The sequence below is a fragment of the Fukomys damarensis genome, unplaced genomic scaffold (assembly GCF_012274545.1).
Source record: "Fukomys damarensis isolate Sample0158 unplaced genomic scaffold, DMR_v1.0_HiC HiC_scaffold_14, whole genome shotgun sequence".
Taxonomy (NCBI): domain Eukaryota; kingdom Metazoa; phylum Chordata; class Mammalia; order Rodentia; family Bathyergidae; genus Fukomys; species Fukomys damarensis.
This window is the reverse complement of record NW_022900926.1, coordinates 75,701,219-75,708,200: the sequence shown is the minus strand read 5'-3', so window position 1 is coordinate 75,708,200 and position 6,982 is coordinate 75,701,219. Positions and strand designations below refer to the sequence as shown.

General features: G+C 35.5%; 1 protein-coding gene and 1 pseudogene across 3 annotated transcripts in view; one reads left to right on the top strand and one right to left on the bottom strand.

The window, feature by feature from the left end:
* Lin28b (lin-28 homolog B) overlaps positions 1–6,982 on the top strand; it is a 110,336-nt gene that overhangs the window by 59,608 nt on the left and 43,746 nt on the right. The window lies entirely within an intron of this gene.
* Positions 4,493–6,982, bottom strand: part of LOC109117505 — a 6,531-nt pseudogene continuing 4,041 nt past the window's right edge.

Here is a 6,982-nt window from a genome sequence, read left to right as displayed (position 1 = left end):
TAGCAGCAACAGCTTTTCCAGGTTCTGCAGTCATCTGAACAAAATTATAGACATTCAGCACATTCCATTAAAAAAACAAAAACAAAAAACAAAGAAAAGAGTAATACCCAGAAAACAGCAAAGTTCTGTTGCTATTGTGGTACCTGGCACCATTTTTTTTTATTAGCATCTTAATCATCATCTGCAAAGAGAACATTCTAGAGTAATATCATTAAAAATAGCTCTGATAAAGCACAGTCCCTACTACGTATCATAAAGCAGGTACAAGATATTTTACATTTATAGAGGTTTGATACAGCACTGTCCTACATCAATAATACTAGAATCAGTTTTGGTTTGAAATTTACTTTGTCTGCAAATAAGATTGCTACCCCTGTTTTTTTCTGGGCTTCTGTCACATGGAGAATTGTTTTCTATCTTTTCACTTTCAGTCTGTGGGCTTCTTTTTTGCATTAGGTGTGTTTCTTGTATACAACATATTGTTGGATTTTGCTTCTTATTCATTTTGCCAGTCTATTTCTCTTGATTGGTGAGTTGAGGCCATTGACATTGCTGGTTATAACTGATATGTACTGACTTATTATTGACATGTTATTGGCCTTTTGTTGACTCTTTTTACTTTTTCACCTTCTCCTTTTAGTTTCTTGCCTTGCCTATTTGATTTGCTCTTTTGGGCCTCATGGTGGTGTTGCCTTCATTGTCTTTTTCTAGGATCTTGTTTAGAATTGCTTGTAGTGCTGGTTTGGTATTCATGTAGTTTCTCAGGTGCTCTTTGCCGTGGAAGTGTCTTATTTCCCCATCCATTCTGCAAGAGAGTTTTGCTGGATACATCAGTCTAGGTTGGAGGTTGTTGTCTTTTAGTACTTGAAATATCTCATTCTGGGCTCTCATTGCCCCAAGGGTTTGTGTTGAAAACTCTGCTGTGATTCTGATGTACTTTCCTTTGCATGTGATTTGTTTCTTTTCTCTTACTGCTTGTAGTATGTTGTTCTTCTGTTGGATTTCTGGGATCTTGATTATTATATGTCTAGGTGTAGATTTTTTTTTTTTTTATTGTAGCTAGTTGGGGTCCTATATGCCTCAGTTATCTGAATGTCAAATTCTTCCCCTCTGTTTGGGAAGTTTTCTGTCATTAATTCTGCGAACAGCTTTTTAAAGTCATTTGTATTTTCTCCTGCTACTTCATGGATTCCTATCAGTCTTATGTTACTCTTCTTTGCATCATCTAGGAGTTGTTGGATCGATTTCTCATGATCTCTTACTGTTTTTAAGAGACCTCTCTTTTCATAGACACTGACTGCAATCTTATCTTCTATATCTGAGAGTCTATCTTTGCATTCTTTTATTCTGTTGCATACACTTTCAATTGAGTGTTTAATCTCCTGGATATCTGTTTGAATCTGTTTTATGGATTCCATTTCTTTCCTATGTTGGGCATTTATTTTTTCCATTTCTTTCTTATGCTGGGCCTTCATGACTTCTGTCATGGTCCTGAGCTCATCTATTTTTTTGTCAGTTTCTGCTCTAGAGTCTCAAATCACGGCTTCCATTTTTAATTATGCCTTTTTGTATTATTTTTAGTGATTGTCAGAACAAGGGAGTGAGAATTAGTTTTTGCACTGGCAAAACAATCTTAGATATTGTAGTGGTTTGTGATACTTCAAAGAGCCATAGGGCTAACATTCAGAATATCTGTGGTATTAAAATTTCTTTTGAGGAGGCAAATAGGAAAAAAAGGCTCATTATGGGGTTATAGTGAAAAGTTGAGGACAGTGCTCTAGGTTTATAGTACACATCTTAAAGTCTACATAATATACTTAGGCTTAATATTCTGCTACTCCATGTAAATTCAGATATATATTTTTATAAGTAAAGTAAACTTGGAATATGTAATTCTTTCAGTTAGAAGGAACATAAATATTATAGGAGCTTAGTTTTGTTTTTTTTAATTTTTGTTTTGCTTTTGCAGTCTTGGGAATTAAATCCCAGGGCCTTCCAGTTGAACTTCATCCCCAGGCCCCTTTTTTTCTTGTACCAGTGATTGAACTTGGGACCTTGCCCTTTCCAGGCAAGTGATAAAACCACTGAGCTAAATCCCTGGTCCCGTTTTAATTTTTTATTTTGATGTTTAGTCTCACTAAATTGCCCAAGTGGGATTCAACTTGAGATCTTTTCGCACCAGCCTCTTGAATGCTGGAATTACAGGCATGTGCCAACTGTGCCTGGCTGTTATTATCTTAAACAAAAAAGTCACAGATTTTTACTCTGTCTTTCTCCTTGCCTTCTTTTTTATCACCCTGATTTACCTCTCTGCCTCAAACATACATTGGATACTTGCTGAGTTTCTGTGATAGTTTTAGGTACACAAGTGAAAATTTCTGTTTCTTTTCAAGAAATCTGTAGTCTGATATCTTAGTTACTTTCTTGTTGCTGAAACAAAATACCCAACACCCACAAGTAATAAAGGAGGAAATGTTTGTTTCAGATCACAGTTTGTAGAAGTTTCAGTCATCATTGGCTGGCTCCAAGGCAGGGGGAGGCATAGCAGAAGGGAAAACAGTCCATGGGAGAGCAGGCAGAAGTCAGCAAGCAGCCTGCCTTCTCTCTGTCCCTTCATATTCTATCTAGGCTACCACCCTACTGGTGCCACACACACCCAGGTGGGGCTTCCGTTATCCACACCACATCTAGAACTGTGCTAAACCAATTTAGTTTCCCTATATCTTAGATCCAGCCATCTCTGAAAGCCCCACCCATGGCCCATTAGGCTTTTAGGAGGGTACATCTAGATACAACCATAACACTTTATGAAAAATTAACACAAAACAGTGTAATTATAAGTGTTAAAATACATTGTGTATAGCTGGAGTCCTGGAAAATGAATACCTGTATTTGCTTGAGAATTTTATAAAATGCTTTAGAGAAGAGATGCTTAATTGGAATTAAATGATATACAGATGCTCACCAAGTGGGGGTGAAGGATAAGGGTGATTGAATCAAGTGATATGACAAGTGAAAGCATTCAGTGCCTGCTACTGATAACATTTTTAGTACATGCTTCTTTTCTCTCACCTATTCCTTACCTGTGCCAGCTGCTAGGGGAGCATATTAGGTACTTACAAAAATAGTATAAACTATTTATTGAGCTGCTAGACATTGTGCTAACCACTGTTTTAGGCATTTTGTATTTATTATTTGGACCCAGTAATAACTGTAACAGATAGTTTTTATTTCTAGAAGATACTATTAGTTTATAGATAAGGAATCTGAGAACAGGTTACATTTGTTTTTTTCCAAGAATGTCTGCATTGAGTTTGTAAGCAGCAAGATCAGGATTCATACATAGGAATTCAAATCCAATGTTCATCTCTGTATGCTTTCAATTTTGCTTTCTCTAATGCCATTTGAGTAGTTTTGCCAGTTTTGGTGTATCCTTTTCAGTTTTGAAATACAGGCCAAATGGAGGAGTTTTATCTAAAAAATTTGATTCATATAAAATTTAATAATTTGACTGGAACTAAATTGAAATTTATCTAGTTAAGTAAAATTCAGTAAACATTGACTTCTATACTGCTGTCATTTTCTTTAACTTCTATTAAGGGATTTGAGTGAGAAAAGAACTAAAGTTTTACTCCTTTTCAGTGAATTGGGACATTCTAAGAATACATAAAAGGAAATGTAGTATTGACTGAAAAATAGTTATACATTCATTTCCATGTATGTTCACATAGACAGAGTGAAGTTATGAAATTTAGAAAATGCTTTTAACAAATATAAGTGATGTTTAGTCTCTAACCAAATGAATAGATGGTGACCTACTCAACTATAAACACCTTGTCTTAGGTTATAGAGTGCATGTTATATCCCCCTCTCTCTTCCTTCCTCCTTCCCCTTCCCCTTTTTTTTTTCTTCTTTCTAATATTTTGGTTTTTTGAGACAGGATCTCTCTGTAATTCAGGCTGGCCTTGAACTCACAGCAGTTCTCTTGTAGGTGTGTACCACCACACCTGGCTTTAAAAAAATAAATAAAATAAACTGGCTTTGATTTGTAACTGAATGTTCTTATTTACTATTGACAGAAAATGCATTTGATATGCCTTTCTTTTTTCTCATTCCAATTATCACTTGAAAGATAATGTGCAGTTTACACAATTATGAAAATCACCCGGAGGTATAAAACATACAAAAACCTACACATTTGGAACAATTTCTACAAGAAGGAAGGGATACACAGATAGGACATGCTGTAAATAATCAAAATTTTATTTAAAATGATAAAACACTAAAAAATCAACAATATAATATGCTTTCATTGTTATTGTGTAACTTGAAAAACTGCTTTTGATGACATTTTAAAACCATCAGGTTTTATCCCAAATGCATTGCATTTGCAATTGCATGTCAGTTGGTATCTGCTTGATAAGCGTTGCTCTCCACAGCAGGCTTAGGTAGGAGGTAGGTTGCTGACTTCCTGTGGGTGGGAGGCTCTTTCCTATTCAGAATGATGCTGTTTCTTCTTGTTACAGCTCTCAATCGTTCTCCTCAGGGCTTCATCATGGGTGAGTTAGATATGCTCATATCTGTGTGGCTACGGCCAATTTTAGGGCAACAGGCCATTCTCTTCCACTTATGCTTATACTTGATCACGTGAACAAAGGCTTCCTTTTCATAGAAGTGGCTGCATACTATATTTTTTCACTCGTTTCTTCATTTCCAACTGTGTAATGTGTCTGACTTTGAGTCACAATCATATTTTCAACTCCTTCGGCCCCATTAGCCTCTCTCTGCTTATAGACCACATTGCTTCGTTAGTTCTTCAAGCTGTTGTTAAATTGTACACATTTTTTTATTATTTTGAAAGTCTGTATCAGAATTCTTACTCCGCATAGTCAAAAATTTCTCTTCCACTAATAATTTTAAATTGGGTATTTTTTCTCACTAATTCTTTTACTTGATTGATTGCAGATTGAACAGCCATAACATAATGTTTGGTTCCCAGTTCATTAGGACAAATTCAACCATTGCCTTGTCCATACTATATTCACTTCAGCTGGACACCCACCCTGTCTCCCTGGGGCACCCATACTTCGCTTGCAGGAATCCCGAGTTTTTCTTGGCCCTTAGTTGTCACGACAACAGTGAGCACAGGCTCTTCCCAGCTTTTTTTTTTAATCTTTTCTATATTCTGAGAAATTATCTTTTTTTAAAATTTTTTTGGTACCAGGGATTGAACTTGGGTCCTTGCGTTTGTGAGGCAGGCCACTGAACCACTGAGCTAAATCCCCAGCCCGAGAAATTATCTTTTACTTCTAACCCACTTAATTTCAGTGATCAGTTTTAATTTTCTGAGTATGCTTTTTAAGTTTTTTTTTACTTATATATACTCCGAAGATACTAGATTATAATAATTTACATATGCAATATATACTGTGCATATGAAGATTTTTATATATATATTGCATATATATATAAAATCATTAACCTTAGCTTTTATTAATTATGCTACATGTTTTGTGATTCTTTGTTGACCCTTCAGATACATGGATAAGGAGGGAGAATGATTTAAGGTTGAGTGGGAAGGAGCCAAGTAGTGGTCTCCCGGTTGTCAGAATGAATAGGGATTCGTGTGCACCGTCCATTATTTCACCAGTTGTCCAGATAGTTCCCTCAGCTTTGTTTTTTAAGAGAAAGACCTTACATTATTTGCTTCAAGACAAGATTTAGCTGATTTCACAAGTGTAGGGAGGTATAAGTCTAAGGAGATGAAAGGGCGTCTGATCCTTGCACAAACCTTTCAGTAATACCCCTGTTTGGAAACTCGTTGTTTGTTCTTAGCCTTAACCATATGAATTGTTTCTGAGCACAGTCTTGCAGTTTTCTGTTGGGAATAGCAGTTACTTTGTGTGCTGTAGCTCCTTGTGTTAGATTTTTCAGGTGAGGCTCCCAACTTGGTTTTGCATCAGCATTCTAGATTCCAGGAATTTGCTGAATTCTCTTTTCTGTTGATGGTACCTTTTTCATTCTCTTTCCTATTGTGAATCCATGTTGTTTTATTATTTTACTTTCCATTTGGTGGCTTTTAAAGAATAACATGAAACATGTCTGCTACATTTTCAGGCGTGTCTGTCTGCCTTGAACTCAAGTCACTTTGTCCTTCCTAGAGAAAAAAAAAATGTATTCTTGTTTTCAAGGAGAATCAGGTATTGAGCTTAGCAACACTTAAGTGCTTAGTCTAGTCGGAGAGACAAAGCATGTGCCAGGAGATTTGGTAATGGTACTACTGTCTGAAGCCCTGGGTAGAAATACTTGGCAAATAAAGTATAGATTTGGACTGTTCTCATTTTACTCAACATTATTCTTTTAAAGCTTTTTTAAACAATTGAGGGGAGGAACAGGAATACAGTAGGAAAATTGAAAGCTTCTGTTTTTATAATGTGGTAATATATTTGTGCCAAAATTAATTTTAAAAATTGAAATAAAGGGAAGCAGGAGAAAAGGGAATCTTATTTGGTTAGAAGAATACAAACTAGAGGTGTTAGATGAGCTAATTGAAGTGCACATTCAGAATTGACTTGTCCCACAATAAGTACACAGTATCTTAGAAAATATATCAAGAGTTTCTTCTAAATGTCAATAATTTATTTGATTTATTAATACAATAGATGTAGTGCTTTCGTACATAGAATATTTTCTGTTTTGTCCAAACAAGTGGTGTAGAGGAAAATATAAACCCAAAACATCAAAAGTCCTTTCTTATAGATCTCATGTATACATATTAAAAAAATATCAATCTGTGTTCTTAGGTCAGGTGGTCAGAACATCCTGAATTATGAGGTGTATCAAATATAGGTGCTATTCTTTTAGAAAAACCAGGTAGAAGGAAGAGCAAGGAACAAGATCTTAGTAAGAACAGAGAGAGGGTAGTGTTTCTACCTTGAACCATTGTAATCCTGTTCATATATATATATATATATATATATAT